Source organism: Balaenoptera musculus, chromosome 12, assembly GCF_009873245.2.
Source record: "Balaenoptera musculus isolate JJ_BM4_2016_0621 chromosome 12, mBalMus1.pri.v3, whole genome shotgun sequence".
Taxonomy (NCBI): domain Eukaryota; kingdom Metazoa; phylum Chordata; class Mammalia; order Artiodactyla; family Balaenopteridae; genus Balaenoptera; species Balaenoptera musculus.
Window position 1 is genome coordinate 30738582 of NC_045796.1, and position 16888 is coordinate 30755469.

Below are 16888 nucleotides of genomic sequence, written 5' to 3' on the forward strand. Positions count from 1 at the left end.
AACAAATATATACATATAAAGCATGCCTTTTCTGCTTAGCCAAGACTCAAACATCAAGACTAATCAACACCATCAATTAAAATGTAAAATGTGACAAATGATAAAAATATATATTTTTTATCATCTGGAGAACCATTGCTTTAGGATACAGTTAAAATAAGCTAATGAAGACATCGAGACCCTGAGCTAGATAAACAAGAGCCAACTTTGCAAAGTAACACTTAAATTATGATGGTCTCCTCTCTAGAAAATGTTTAAATTTTGGCGACCCAGGTTATGATTTCTCCCAGATTTTGAAAGCTTTTCCACACAGTCTAATGAGGAACTTTGAGGCATGACATCAATATTAAATCAAAAATAAATGTGCTGTTTTCAGATATTTCCTTCGGGGTTGGCCGAAATCATTCTACCATGTAACAGTTTATGGGGGAAAGCAAGAAAGCTTGACTTATGTACAACGCTGCCACCAGAGTAAACAGTGCCTCAAACCAAGGAAATTTAAAGCACATGCCTTATTGTCAGGTTTAACTTGCTTTACAAACCTGAACAGCCATCCCTGTTATAAAAACCCATTTCTGCTTTGATAACTAACATTTAATCATAAAAACAAAATAAATATATTTGTGCACATAAACATATGGTAATTATAATTTTTGCCAAAGAACTCAACTTTCCAATGTCCCATATGGGAAATCATTGAGGAAGTGATGATCATGACAGAGAACCATCGTAGAGAAATGTTAACAAAGCAGTATCAGTAAAGAACTAAGACACATGCTACTTTCTAGACTAGAGATACACATATATGGACCTGAAATATAAGGTGATATTGTTTTGTCAACATATTTTTTCTTTCTACATATCTTATACACTGCCCTCCTAACTTATACTGTACAAATCTTTGGCTGAATACAGACTTGGAGCATCAAGGAGACTTGGATTCAAATCTTAAATCTGTCATTTGCTAAAAGACATGTTCTCTCGCAGGAATGTTTTGAAGATGGCGTCTGGCATTCTTGGAACTCCTGCCACCCAATCTCTTGGTTCTGACTTTATCCTATCAGGGTGCTATCAAGTTGAATGGCTGTTGGTGGTGTAATTGTCTTTGGCCATTAGGCTGTAAGCTGTGTAAGGGCAGGAAGCCTGTCTATCTTGCGCAACACCATGTCCTCAACATCTGTATAATCCCTGGCTCTTTCTAGCCACTTACTTGTTGAATGAATTAATGGATGAATGAGTGACACATAGCACTGCTTCTCAGCCTTTTCATTCCTTCCAAGCCCACTTAAAATCATCTTTACATGAATTTTTTTCTATACTGACATTTCCACTGTATTTTATTGTTCCAAATTACTTGGAGCTCATTCTTGGATTATCGATTTGGACCCTTGGTCCTATCCATGTTAATCATCCTACTTGAGTAGGAAAATCAGGTTTTATAAACTTATTTCCTATTGACCTTGAAAATAAGGGGTAGAGCATTTAAAATGACATGCAAAAAAAAAAAAAATCATTTCACTAGCAAGTCAGGAAAAAAAACTGAAAAAAGCTAGTATTTTACTCCCAGACATTTTCAAAGTTCTTCTTCTTGAATTTAATGTCAATCTCCAGTGTTGCTGAGGATGTGAAGAAATAACATCTTGATCCACCCTGGACGGAGTCCATGAGTGTGATAATTATGGTAAGCAACTCTGTAATCTCTACTAAAAGCCTTACCAATGTTCACCCTCTTTACCCAGCAATGTCACTTCCTTGAATTATCCTAAGAAAATAATCAGAGATGCACCAAAGACTTCTGTGTGGGGATGTTATGTGTAAGAGTGTTAATTGAAAATAAAGTAAAAGTATAATAACATGGGGGGGTTGACTTAGTACAATGGAATGCCAGGCATTTATCAAAATTCATGTTACAGAGGGATAATTATACCCGAAAATTATCAAAGAGAAAAAAAATCACAAAGAAACAGGTTAAGTGAAAATTATCCTAATTATAAATATACATTTGTATAGAAATGTACATATTTTAAATAATATATTTATATTTTATTCATTATTCATACATATGTATATAAAAAGACTAGAATAAAATATACTATATGTTAGATTTTATGAGGTTATGCTGCAGTAACAAATAATCCTAAAATTTAGTGGCATAACAATAAAGGTGGGACTTCCCTGGTGGTCCAGTGGTTAAGACTTAGCCTTCCAATGCAGGGGGTGCAGGTTCGATGCCTGGTCAGGGAGCTAAGATCCCACATGCCTCGCAGCCAAAAAACCAAAACATAAAACAGAAGCAATATTGTAACAAATTCAATAAAGACTAAAAATAAGGTCTACATTAAAAAAAATTTTTTTTTAAACAATAAAGGTTAAATTTCATGCCAGCAGAGAGTCAGTATAGCTCTCCTTCATGTGTCCTCTTTGTCCTACTATTTATTCTTAAAGAACATCCCTTCTTTAGTACTTTGTTTTTCTCGTGGCAGAGAGAAAAGGGCCAAGGAGAAACCATGTGATAATTTTAAAGATTGTACCTAGAAGTAGCTCATATTTCATTGGCCAAAACAAGCCCTATGGACAAGACTGGCTTCACTGAGGCCAGAGGAATAATCTCTCTCAAAGACCCTGCACATCACATGGGAAAGCAGTGAACGTTAGAAAAAATATATAATTTACCACAATAACCATTGTCTCCTGGTGGTGATAATAGGGCTAATTTTTGTTTTCTTCTTCATACTCCTATATATGTTTTTTTTTTCAAAAATGGACTCATGTGTTACTTTTAAAAGCAGAAAATAAGTCACACACAGAAAGAAATCTGTTGTATCATACCACCTCCCACTTCACTGCCTCCTGATTGAGTTATATACCGTCATCTGTGGTCAAGTGAGTTCTGATGTATTATTGGCTATGGGTGTTGATCTGGTTGGTCTGCCATTCTTTCTCAATGAGTCATATGTAGACTTCCTTTCAACACATTATGGCCCTATAAAATATATCTATAAACAATATCAATTACAGTACTGAAGAGTGACTATTGGTATGGTATGTAACCCAGTGGTCCTCAGCCAGAAACAATCCTGCCCCCCAGAGGATATTTGGCAACGTCAGAAGACATTTTTGGTTGCCACAACTTGGTGGGGTCAGGGGGAGGGTGGTCTTCTGGCATCTAGTGGGTAGTGGCGAGGGATGTTGCTAAGGGAAGTCCCCTTCACCCCCCCACAAAAAAATTATCTGGCTCAAAATGTTAATAAGTACCAAGATTGAGAAACCTTGTGATCCCATGATTCATACTTAAAGGGAGGACTGGGAACCTTGCAAGTGCTGTGATATGTTACAGCTCAGCCTTCAGACATGGATGGTGGTTTCTTATGGGTTGATAATCACATAAATGTAAACTATGATTGATGATAGTGCTGTGAATCAGGTTTATTGACCAATCAACATACACATTCATGTATCTTACCATCAGAACTTATGGTCTAAATTAATATTTACAATAACTTCAAAATAATGTCTGGGTGATGACTGTGAGCCTGAGTCTTGGGAGAAATTGTTCTGGTATTTTGCACAGGAAATTGTTGCTGACTTGAGGAGGAGTATTTGGAAAAAAAGCAAGGAATGTTGTGATGGTTTGTCAGTCATGAGTAACTTCAACTCCTACAGTTATTACCATCATTTGTGTACATGTCTGTCACTTTACCTTCATCTGTTATGTATTTGGGAGATGAAGGAGAATAAGAGTGACATCACCACAATATTCAGAAATATCTTGTAACATTTGTCTTACATATTCTGTTGTCAAGGGTTATTAATTGACTACAATCTTTTTTGTGGGGGGGGGCGGGATTTAAAAAACTGTTTATTGCTCTGTGACTTCGTCTGGAAGCTGTTAACAAGACCCATGACAGCCAAGGGCCAGGTGTGCATCTAGATCAGCTAGATTCACGTGTCCACCTCCTGATCCGTATAAACTTGGCGCTCGGGGGCCCTGTGCAGTCAAAGGCAGGCTTCCTGGCAAATTGGTTAAATCCCAACAAGGAGAAATGATGTTGCAGATCATTTCCACCTCCCCAAATCCCATGTTCTAGATAATAAAGGAAAACGCCACAAGTACTGCTCCAAAATAAAACCGGCCTCGGTCCCTTATGTCTGACAGAGGAGCCAGGAGCACCGAGGCTCTGCAGAAGCCAGGAACCCAGCACCAGAAGGCACCCGTCCCTCCCTCACTGTTCAGTGACCTCCCCAAAGGAGTCCCCAGCCCCAAGGGTGCACTCCGGCCACACTGCAGGAAGACCAAGGCAGGTAGCCAAGGCTAAGGGAGCCCAGGGTTTCCAATCGGAGCTGTAGTTGGTCCTGCTGGGTATGGCGGAGCCCCAGCAGCTGTGGCCCTCACAGACTCTTCTGGAAGACCCGGTGCAGGCTCTGGGCCAGGACGTCAGTCTCCTCATAGCCCTCACAGCTTTGCTGCCAGCTCTCTGGCACCTGTTCCATACCATAGTAGGTGCCAGCAATGGCCCCAGCCATGGTGGCAATGGTGTCTGTGTCCCCACCAAGTGAGATGGAATAGATGAGAGTCCTTTGGAGGCTGTTGAAGGCAGAGGGGATCTTGGGGTCGGGCTCCATGCAGCGCAGGAAGCAATAGATGGCGGTGGGCACAGATTCAAAGGCAGCGATGCCATTCCCTAGCTGGGACACCACCTCCTCTCTGGTCACTGAGTTCTGCTCTAGAAGCTCCCCAGTCTTCTTCAGTTGGCTGGAGTACGACGCTCCTCCATGCCCAACTCCCGGGTATCTGACACGGACTGGGCATCACTCTCCAGCTCCTCCATGTGGCCCAGGAGTTGTTCAAGGAAGTGCTCACTGGACGACTCACCCTGCAAAGCCAGGTGCACAGCCAGGGCCTGCAGGATGGCACCCTTGTAACCCAGGGAGGAGGCGTGCGTCAGCTGGGCCGAGAGCCGGGCAAGCTTCTGCACATCCTGGACGCTGCTATAGGCCAGGGAGATGCCGGCCCCGCGCACGGCGCCCCCGTTGCCGTAGGAGCCTTTGCCATTAAACTGGGCCAGGACGGCTCAAAGCCATCACGGCACTTGGGGCTCAGGAGCTTCCTGAAGACGGTGATCACTCCAGCACCATAACCCCCATCAGGGTCTTTCTTGTGCTCCTGAGCAAACCTGTGAGCCATGTCCACCTCGTCAAAGGCCTCCTTGGCCAGCAGGGACTGCACCAGCGCCCTGGCCATGGCCGTGTCGTCAGTTACTCCTTCCTCCCTAGTATGTATATCAGCACTGCCGTCCCTGCAACACCTCCCATCACATCACAGTGTTTAAGCTTGCCTTTCAACTAAACGATGGGCTTCTAAAAACAAAGCAAAGAGAGACTGCTTACATCTATCTTTGTAACCAAGAGATTTACATAATGTCCAGTTCATGGCAGGTGTCAATCAACAGTAATGTGTTAATGAATTCCCCCGGTGACCAGGTTTAATTATAGAGAGGGAAGAAGATATTAGGGCTATTTTTATATTAAGGGATGAATGACTAGCTTTTCAAAAGAGCACATAGGCTGACTCAAAGGAATGACTATCTGGTGGTGACATTGTGCTAGGGAGACAGTAGAATAAAAGAGATATTTTGAGGCAAGAGAGGCTTCCTAGGTTCCTCAATTCATTACTCAACAGCAATGACCTACTCCAACATGACCAGGTCCTGTTGTGCTCTAAAGAAAGAAAGTACATCTAGGACATGGTCCTTGACGATGTGAGTTCTTCAAACTGAAAAGTATTTTTCTTAAAATTATTGCTGATGAAATTCTAACACATGTTGCAATCACATGGCTGAAAAAATATTTGACCACATGTTAACAATATCAGTTTGATTTAAGAAATTATTATTGATACTTTTAGCATACACCTGTAGCTATAGAACCTAATTATCAAACATAGGGTGAGAATTCTTCTAAATTTCAGTTTATTAAGTTATAGTTTTAAAAATACTATAAAATATTGATTGTCCCTTTCATTTTTTTTCAGGTCCAACATTCCTTTAACTCCCCAAAAATACATATTCTGGCAATAATTTCTATCTTTGTCCCTTGTTGCTCTTAGATCTTAATGGCTACGCTGTATGCTTGGAGTTCTTGGTAGTATTCGATTTAGTGTTTTATTATACTCTTCCTTCTATTGATCACTAATACTTTCTTATATATGCCATATCTCCCAATGAAAGTTCCTTGAGAGAGGGGTTGAGTTGCAGACAGCCATTCTTAATTTACAAATGGGTTGTATTCCCAAAGTCATACATGTTCTCAACATATATTTATTGATCACCTATTCCCATGCCAGACTCTGTGTTAAATGTAGGGAATAAACACAGCCTACTCAATTGGAAGTTGATTTTTTTTTTAATTTAGAATGCATTATTCCACAGAAGCGGTACTTTTAAAGGAGGTTAGGCTTCCCTGGTGGCGCAGTGGTTGAGAGTCTGCCTGCTAGTGCAGGGGACACGGGTTTGAGCCCTGGTCTGGGAAGATCCCACATGCCGCGGAGCAACTGGGCCCGTGAGCCACAATTACTGAGCCTGCGCGTCTGGAGCCTGTGCTCCGCAACAAGAGAGGCCGCGATAACGTGAGGCCCGTGTACCGCGATGAAGAGTGGACCCCACTTGCCGCAACTAGAGAAAGCCCTCGCACAGAAACGAAGACCCAACACAGCCTTAAAAATAAATAAATAAATAAATAAATAAATTTTTTTAAAAAAAAGGTTAGCTTCCCAGATGAACCCCACAAATCAATTTATATATCATATAGTTCTATTACTTTTATTCTTTGTTCCCAGTTCCCAATCCTATACTGCAAAACTACTAACTTCCCAGTACTAACTTCATTCTCTCCAATAAGAATAAAATTTAAGTTGTGGCACACAAGAATATTTTCCACAAATGGCAGCAAACAAATAGTATTTCAACACTGCAATGAACAGAACAGGAGCTGAGCCTCGGCCCCAGCTCCTAGGGTAGATCTCAACTACTCGAAGTCCCTGAGCACGTGACTTTCTCCTCGGCCCAGCTCCTAGGGTAGATCTCAACTACTCGAAGTCCCTGAGCACGTGACTTTCTCCTGACTTCCTATGGAGTCAAAAGTGTAGCCAGACTGAAGGGAAAGATCCTTACCCTGTTTGAAAGAGAGGGTTTTTTTTGTCTCTCTGCCACTGGAAGTGACCCAGGAAGGGATAGTCCTGACTACCCCTGGCTGTTCTCTCACACCCGGGAGAGGAAACAGCCCGGATGGTCCCAGGCAGAGCGTGACAGTGCAAAGAACTCTGGCCCCAATGCCGTCTCCAAGTTAGTAAACTAGCCAGACCTGAAGTCTCACTTACTTCTGGGATTTCTAGGATGTAATATTATAATTTTCTTTTATCTGAAACCAGTTTATGTCAGGTTTGTATTACTTGCAGCCAAAACAATTCTAAACAACCCAGTATCAAACATTTTGGATTAGAGAACACTGTAATCTTCCATTCCTCTTATTCTAATCCTAGCAATGAGTCCATCTATCATTTCCTAGACCTGATTTTTCTGAGGTGTACTGGACAGATATCCCTTGCTCATAGAGGAACAATTTTTTGTTATGGTTAGAGTCCTCAGTGCCTCACTTTTTTCCCAAACCAGAAAAAAAAAAAAAAAATCTTCAGTTACCAAAGGAAGAAAATGGCAGGAAGCCCCAAAACAAGCTATTTTTCTTTTTCCACTTCAAATGATGCTCAAATCTTAGCCAGTTTCTTTTCAACAGTTCACCACCACCTCTAAAAATCTATGTGTGTGCTGCATTGGTAGCTGCCCTGAATTCCAAATTACCCTGCACACCCGTTCCTAATCATGGAGATCTTGATTGGAACTAAATTTGTTCTCTGTACAGAAATCACTCATGTTCCAAGAGCAGTTTCTCCTCTGGTCAAATTAGCTGTGTAAATATTACGAATAAAAATATATGTAGGGGCAAGTGGATTACAAAAAAGGCATTTCCTTATAAATGATCCATGTGACCCCAAATTAGAATGTGTCTTAAAAATAGGGAGAGCCTGGGAAAGATTAGTAGACCAAAACAAATGGTGCCCATAAACTGCCCCAGACTTTTAGACCAAATTCTCAACAGTGTAAAGCTTGAAAAAAAAAAATGGGAAGAAACATGGGAAAGAGGGAGAGAGGAAAGTTTTAGGTATAATACTTTTAAATCCTAAAATACAAGCTGGATTTTGAAAAACAAGGCTGAGGTAGATTGGGCAGTATGTGCAGATTGAGGCTTTCTTTGGCTTTTTCCAAATTTCTGTCTTTAAGATGTTTCCATCCTATTGAAAATGATTTAATTCATCCTTTCAGAATTTTTTAAAACAAATTACGTATTTAAATTTGTATAGTACTTAGAAAGGGAATAAACAAAACACACCCAACATCTTTTATTATTATATAAAGCCTGGAGAGGTTCTGTCTTCTCCTATGAAGAGTGTGGTGCTGTCTTCTCTTATGAAGATAATCAACCACATCATACAAGGCTTAAGGGCATAAAAATACACATTTGTTACACCATAACATTCTGCTGCTTTCCTTGGGAAAATCATATTTATCCTTGAACATCACATCTTAATACAGGGGGAAAGGTCAGCAGCAGAATATTGTTACTCATTTTCTCTTGTCTCCTTCTATTATACCATTCGCTTGGAATTTGTTCATTTGATCTTCATCTGAGAAGCAGAAGTAAACAAATCTTGCTAACTGTTCAGTCTGTTTCAAAACCAGCTAGCACTGCTTATCCAGTGCTGGAATCTTAGGCAACGATGATTATACTTTGATGCCATAATATTCAGGAATCCTGTGGGCCAAAGGAAAAATATATATACATATATAATTTTGCCAGAAAAAGTTTCTTCTTGGAAAATTACCAAACATATGCCTTATTCCATTTGTATATTTTTAAAATAAAACTACTACCATGAACGGTAGTTAATGAGTGACAAGTGGTGAGTTGATTGTGGTTCAGAATGAACCATCTTATTAGAAAAAATATAGATACAAATTATACTTCAACACATACCCGAAATAGTTTCTAAATCCATACATCTAGTCCCCTGGGTTTAACTCTTATGCAAATCAATAGCTGAGTTTCTCGATTATCACATAATAAAATCATGCTAGTTCAAATTTAAATATTAATTACTGAAATATGCATCCTACAAAATTAGATACTGTTAAAAATTACTCTTCTTATGAAACTGCTTGAAAAGGAAGGGCTCTGTGTGTGTATGTGTGTTTGCTTTTCAAAAAGATGAGGTATCTATTAGATAAGTGTGAAAAGGAAAGATATTCCTTCTTGGTCATATTACATAATGTCTTCATTTTTCTTTTTATTTAAGTATTTTATTTAAACATTTAAATTCAAGTCTAAATTCATCTGCCTTCATGTCAAACGTACTACCACTCTCCCACTAATCCAATGGGTTTCCCACTAATCCCAAACAATCCCCTTCCCTCCAGACCAGTCTTTTAATTTATCCTTCCAGATGCCTCGCTCAGTTCTGCCATTTTTATTATTATGACTTTGTTCCTCCTTGTGAAAAGCTGCAACATTTAGGACCACCCCACCACCACTTCTGTTTTACTTGTCCTGATTCTTTGCATTTTAACTGCCTCTTCTTATATAAACAACTTTTTGGCAATCAAGCCTAACTGATATATCTCACATGTCTTCATTACCAAACCACACATAAAGTCATCCCTGGCAATTCAGCTCTTAATTATTCTGATTCACTAACATTAGTGCTTTTTCCCTAACCACACTATAGACCTACAGAGAGCAAATAATTTGATCCTCTCATAACATAGCAACTTGAGCTCCCGTACCTTGTACATTGATTGATTTTTCATAATTATATTTTCTGAAAATTCTAGCTACAGAAACTTGTCCCACAATATACTTTAATGGAAAAAAACAAGTAGCAAAATAGGATATATATTTTAATTAGTGTTAAAAAATGGTATATTTTTACATTTCCATAGGCTGGAAAAGTTCTAGGAAGATACTAGACCCCCAAACTTCACAGTAACTACCTCTGAAGAATAAATAAGTAAGCAGGACTTTGGCAAGATGGCGAGAAGTGATGGGAGCTATAAGAGACTTTAATTTTCCTTTGAAAAAATATTATAATGTTTGTTTTTATTTTATAGAATGAACATTATTATTTTCATAATTTCAAAACTAGCAAAAAAGGACAGAATTAATGGGTATTGTATGATTAACTTCCATTTTTATGAATACTCCATGTTTCTAGAGGAGCTGCTCAGCAATTCTAAATCACAAGGTCTGACCTTTCCCCCAGGAGACCTCTGGGCGTGGCAGTTCAGCCAGTTCAGCCACAGCTAATACATACGCACTGAAAAGCTCACCGGATCATAGCAAACTGTTCCCTCTTTGAAGAAAAAGTACCATATGGAGATAAATGTATTGATGATTCATAAATTTGTATAACTTCTCTGTTTGTTTGAATCAATACCTTGTAATGCAGGGGAATATAGACATTGATCAGTGATACTTCCTTCATCTGGTAATTTTTTTTTTTTGACATTTCTTTTTAACTTATGTCTCATTAAATGTGTTTGTTGTTTACAGCATTGTCTTTTTGATTTCCAGCTTACTTCCTGAAGAGCACACCCTGTGACTCAGATTTGGGTGCAGCTGGTTTATTTGGGAAAGTGAGGCCAGGAAACTTACATGAGAAAATCAGAGACGTGAGATGGGAGAAAAGTCAGTGAAGTTTGTGCAAATAGTCAAATAACCCCAGTAGAAAACTGGGGCTCAGTTGCCCTGAAGATGCTCTGAGAAATATTTTCCTTGGGGCTGGGGAGGCTGGAAGATTTGTACAATGATTTCATGCTTTTTTTGTTTGTTTATTTTTATTTTTATATATATATTTTTTTTTTTTTTTTTGATGTGGACCATTTTTTAAAGTCTTTATTGAATTTGTTACAATACAACTTCTGTTTCATGTTCTGGTTTTTTGGCCATAAGGCATGTGGGATCTTAGCTCCCCGACCAAGGATAGACCCTCACCCCCTGCATTGGAAAGCAAAGTCTTAACCACTGGACTGCCAGGTAAGTCCGTGGTAATTTTTTTTTTAACATCCTGATTGGAGTATAATTGCTTTACAATGTTGTGTTAGTTTCTGCTGTATAACATAGTGAATCAGCTCTATGTATACATATATCCCAATACCACCTCCCTCTTGCGTCTCCCTCCCACCCTCCCTATCCCACCCTTCTAGGGGGTCACAAAGCACCAAGCTAATCTCCCTGTGCTATGCAGTGGCTTCCCACTAGCTATCTATTTTACATTTGGTAGTGTATAAATGTCTATGCCACTCTCTCACTTCATCCCAGCTTACACTTCCTCCTCCCCATGTCCTCAAGTCCATTCTCTACGTCTGCGTCTTTATTCCTGTCCTGCCGCTAGGTTCATCAGAAACATTTTTTTATAGATTGCATATATATGTGTTAGCATACGGTATTTGTTTTTCTCTTTCTGACTTACTTCACTCTTTATGACAGACTCTAGGTCTAGCCACCTCACTACAAACAATTCAATTTCGTTTCTTTTTACGGCTGAATAATATTCCATTGTATATATGTGCCACATCTTCTTTATCCATTCATCTGTTGATGGACACCTCGGTTGCTTCCATGTCCTGGCTATTGTAAATAGTGCTGCAATGAACATTGTGGTACATGTGTCTTTTTGAATTATGGTTTTCTCAGGGTATATGCCCAATAGTGGGATTCCTGGGTCATATGGTAGTTCTATTTTTAGTTTTTTAAGGAACCTGCATACTGTTCTCCATAGTGACTGTATCAGTTTACATTCCCACCAAGAGTGCAAGAGGGTTCCCTTTTCTCCACACCCTCTCCAGCATTTATTGTTTGTAGATTTTTTGATGATGGCCATTCTGACCGCTATGAGGTGATACCTCATTGTAGTTTTGATTTGCATTTCTCTAATGATTAGTGATGTTGAACATTCTTTCAGGTGTTTGTTGGCAATCTGTATATCTTCTTTGGAGAAATGTCTATTTAGGTCTTCCACCCATTTTTGGATTGGGTTGTTTGCTTTTTTGATATTGAGCTGCATGAGCTCCTTGTGTATTTTGGAGATTAATCCTTTGTCAGTTGCTTCATTTGCAAATATTTTCTCCCATTCTGAGGGTTGTCTTTTTGTCTTGTTTATGGTTTCCTTTGCTGTGCAAAAGCGTTTAAGTTTCATTAGGTCCCGTTTGTTTATTTCTGTTTTTATTTCCACTTCTCTAGGAGATGGGTCAAAAAGGATCTTGCTGTGATTTATGTCATAGAGCGTTCTGCCTATGTTTTCCTCTAAGAGTTTTATACTGTCTGGCCTTACATTTAGGTCTTTATCCATTTTGAGTTTATTTTTGTGTATGGTGTTAGGAAGTGTTCTAATCTCATTCTTTTACATGTAGCTTTCCCAGCACCACCTATTGAAGAGGATGTCTTTTCTCCAATGTATATTTTTGCCTCCTTTATCAAAGATAAGGTGACAATATGTGCGTGGGTTTATCTCTGGGCTTTCTATCCTGTCCCATTGATCTATATTTCTGTTTTTGTGCCAGTATAATACTGTCTTGATTACTGTAGTTTTGTAGTATAGTCTGAAGCCAGGGAGCCTGATTCATCCAGCTCTGTTTTTCTTTCTCAAGATTGCTTTGGCTATTCAAGGTCTTTTATGTTTCCATACAAATTGTGAAATTTTTTGTTCTAGTTCTGTGAAAAATGCCATTGGTAGTTTGATAGGGATTGCATTGAATCTGTAGATTGCTTTGGGTAGTATAGTCATTTTCACAATGTTAATTCTTCCAATCTAAGAACATGGTATATCTCTCCAGCTGTTTGTATCATCTTTAATTCTTTCATCAGTGTCTTACAGTTTTCTGCATACAGGTCTTTTGTCTCCTTAGGTAGGTTTACTCCTAAGTATTTTATTCTTTTTGTTGCAGTAGTAAATGGGAATGTTTCCTTAATTTCTCTTTCAGATTTTTCATCATTAGTGTATAGGAATGCAAGAGATTTCTGTGCATTAATTTTGTATCCTGCTACTTTACCAAATTCATTGATTAGCTCTAGTAGTTTTCTGGTAGCATCTTTAGGATTCTCTATGTATAGTATCATGTCATCTGCAAACAGTGACAGTTTTACTTCTTCTTTGTTGATTTGGATTCCTTTTATTTCTTTTTCTTCTCTGATTGTTGTGGCTAAAACTTCCAAATCTATGTTGAATAATGGTGGTGAGAGTGGGCATCTGTGTCTTGTTCCTGATTTTAGAGGAAATGGTTTCAATTTTTCACCATTGAGAATGATGTTGGCTTTGGGTTTATCATATATGGCCTTTATTATGTTGAGGTAAGTTCCCTCTATGCCTACTTTCTGGAGAGTTTTTATCATAAATGGGTGTTGAATTTTGTCAAAAGCTTTTTCTGCATCTATTGAGATTATCCCATGGTTTTTAACCTTCAATTTTATAAGTTATACAATTTTTATTTATTTATTTATTTATTTATGGCTGTGTTGAGTCTTCGTTTCTGTGCGAGGGCTTTCTCTAGTTGCGGCAAGTGGGGGCCACTCTTCATCGCGGTGCGCGGGCCTTTCATTATTGCGGCCTCTCTTGTTGCGGAGCACAGGCTCCAGACGCGCAGGCTCAGTAATTGTGGCTCACGGGCCTAGTTGCTCCGCGGCATGTGGGATCTTCCCAGACCAGGGCTCGAACCCATGTCCCCTGCATTGACAGGCAGATTCTCAACCACTGCGCCACCAGGGAAGCCCCAACCTTCAATTTTTTAATATGGTGTATCACATTGATTGATTTGTGAATATTGAAGAATCCTTGCGTTCCTGGGATAAACCCCACTTGATCATGATGTATGATCCTTTTAATATGCTGTAGGATTCTGTTTGCTCATATTTTTTGAGGATTTTTGCATCTATGTTCAACAGTGATATTGGCCTGTCACTCTCTTTTCTTGTGACATATTTGTCTGCTTTTGGTATCAGGGCGATGGTGGCCTCGTAGAAGGAGTTTGGGAGTGTTCCTCCCTCTGTTATATTTTGGAAGAGTTTGAGAAAGATAGGTGTTAGCTCTTCTCTAAATGTTTGATAGAATTCGCCTGTGAAGCCATCTGGTCCTGGGCTTTTGTTTGTTGGAAGATTTTTAATCACAGTTTCAACTTCATTACTTGTGATTGGTCTGTTCATATTTTCTATTTCTTCCTGGTCCAGTCTTGGAAGGTTGTGCTTTTCTAAGAATTTGTCCATTTCTTCCAGGTTGTCCATTTTATTGGCATATAGTTGCTTGTGGTAATCCCTCATGATTCTTTGTATTTCTGCAGGGTCAGTTGTTACTTCTCCTTTTTCATTTCTAATTCTGTTGATTTGAGTCTTCTCCCTTTTTTTCTTGATGAGTCTGGCTAGCGGTTTATCAATTTTGTTTATCTTCTCAAAGAACCAGCTTTTAGTTTTATTGATCTTTGCTATTGTTTCCTTCATTTCTTTTTCATTTATTTCTGATCTCATCTTTATGATTTCTTTCCTTCTGCTAACTTTGGGGTTATTTTGTTCTTCTTTCTCTAATTGCTTTAGGTGTAAGTTTAGGTTGTTTATTTGATATTTTTCTTGTTTCTTGAGGTAGGATTGTATTACTATAAACTTCCCTAAGTGGTATTTTTTTATACCATAGCCTGGAACAATTCCTTCTGAGAGATCAGGCCTATGAATAATATTTCTGGGTGAGAGAATACTTGACTCAGTACCATCGTCATAGGGTAATTTTAGATTTGTTCTAGGGCAGCGGTTCTCCAACTTTTTTATCGAGCATCAGAATCACCGGCAGGCCTTACTAAAAAGATTATTGGCCCCTCCCCCAGAGTTTGTATTGTCATAGATGAATCTGCATTTCTTACAAGTCCACAGGTGATGGTGATGCTGAGGCTGCTGGTCCAGGATCACTATTCCGTGGGTACTGAGGTTAATTTTTGTCCCTAATTTTTCAAGTCTTTTGTTCTTTATTTTTCAAAGTCCAGTCTTTCCCAATTTAAAGCCTATGCCTTTTTGATTCAAATGAAATTGATATAAAGTAAATCAGCCAATTAAAATTTCAATACTACAGTAGAATCTCTGGAGCCTGGTAGTCCCTGGGATTTATTTTCTTTCTTTACTTTGATAAATTTCTCTGCCTTAGCACAACAGAATTTCTAAATTACCATTTACCTCCTCAGTACCTCCAATTTCTTACTAATTAACCAAAAGCAAAAATCCTTGAAATCATATGAGTAGGTTAAAAAAGGAAAAAACAAAAAACAAAATCTCCTAAAAAAAAAATCATCATCATCACCATTCTCATCTACCTGGAAGCATAGATATCTCTCATGAATGGAAATGCCAAAACCCAGACAATTTTCCCCACAGCATTTAAAGACTTTGGCATGTTTCATGATCAGTGATAGAACAGTTTTATTTCAAATGAATTGGAGCTCATTTGTTTGATGAAATAATTGGCAGCAACATGAAAGTTGCATATTCTTGCTACGATCTTTAGAAGATTTTGTTTACTTGAATATTTGTTGAGTTAGCACTCATAAGATGCCTCCTGTCCGTAAGATAGAAATATACGAGTTGCTCAGGAGGACAGCCTTCCCTGGTCTAGGCTTAACAGAAATATCTCTTTGGGGACTCATAAAGAAGACACTGATAAACAACACACTTAAGAACATTGATTCAATAAAAACTACAGGGACTTCCCTGGTGGCACAATAGATAGGAATCTGCCCACCAATGCAAAGGACACGGGTTCGAGCCCTGGTCCGAGAAGATCCCACATGCTTTGGAGCAACTAACCCTGTGTGCCACAACTACTGAAGCCCGCGTGCCACAGCTACTGAAGCCCGCGTGCTTAGAGCAAGTGTTCCACAACAAGAGAAGCCACCGCAATGAGAAGCCTGCACACCGCAATGAAGAGTAGCCCCCGCTCACCGCAACCAGAGAAAGCCCACGCAGAGCAACAAAGACCCAACGCAGCCAAAGATAAAATAAAAAAAATTTTTTTAATTAAAAAAAAAAAAGACTACAATTATTTCCTATGAATGCTTCTCCTCACCTGCCTCAGTGCTTACTGAGGGCATGATGCCAAATGCAGTTCAGTAAATTCCACTGGGTGACAAAACAGTTTGGTAAAGTATACAACTGTCTGGTAGACTGGCAAATGTTAGAAAAATTGAAGACATGGATAAAATGCATATCCTTTGGGTGTTATTCTCCAAATATTATTTCTTGAGACAAAAATCTATGATAAGAATTGGGCAGCTGGAGAGGAAGAGGGGAGGCAGCGATAAACGCAGCGAGAGACTAGGGGTGTGCACCTTCCTGCCGGTGCTGCTGCCCTGGTGGTGGGTGTTGTTTTCACTGTCGTGGGAGGTGTTGCAGTAGGTGGCAGCTTGGAGTGAGAGAAGAAGTGATTTATTCCTCGACTCTTCATCACGGTGCAAATGAGCAGGCAGCCCTGGCCTGGTTTGGAGCCACCCTTGGTCTTTTGGCGCCAGCTGTGTGTACTCTCCACGGGAGAATTGTTAAGTTCAAAGCCTGCTGGATAGGGCTCCAGCTGATTAAATGGCGGATTTTCTGTTGACCTACACGCTAAGCCCAGGTCCACTCCTGGGAAAAGCTTTTGCCAGGTAAAACTCATGAACGGCAAGGTACCTAAAAGGGCATCCTGCATGGACTGTCCAGGGGTAATTTCAACCTCTTTGTATTGACCTTTACAGAGATGCCTGAAGACCTGCTCCAC

The 16888-nt window shown here is 39.4% G+C and overlaps 1 pseudogene; it reads right to left on the reverse strand.

Moving 5' to 3' along the window:
• Window positions 1-4277: 4277 nt before the first annotated feature.
• LOC118904977 lies at window positions 4278-9113 on the reverse strand (annotated as a pseudogene).
• Between the last annotated feature and the right edge of the window lie 7775 nt (window positions 9114-16888).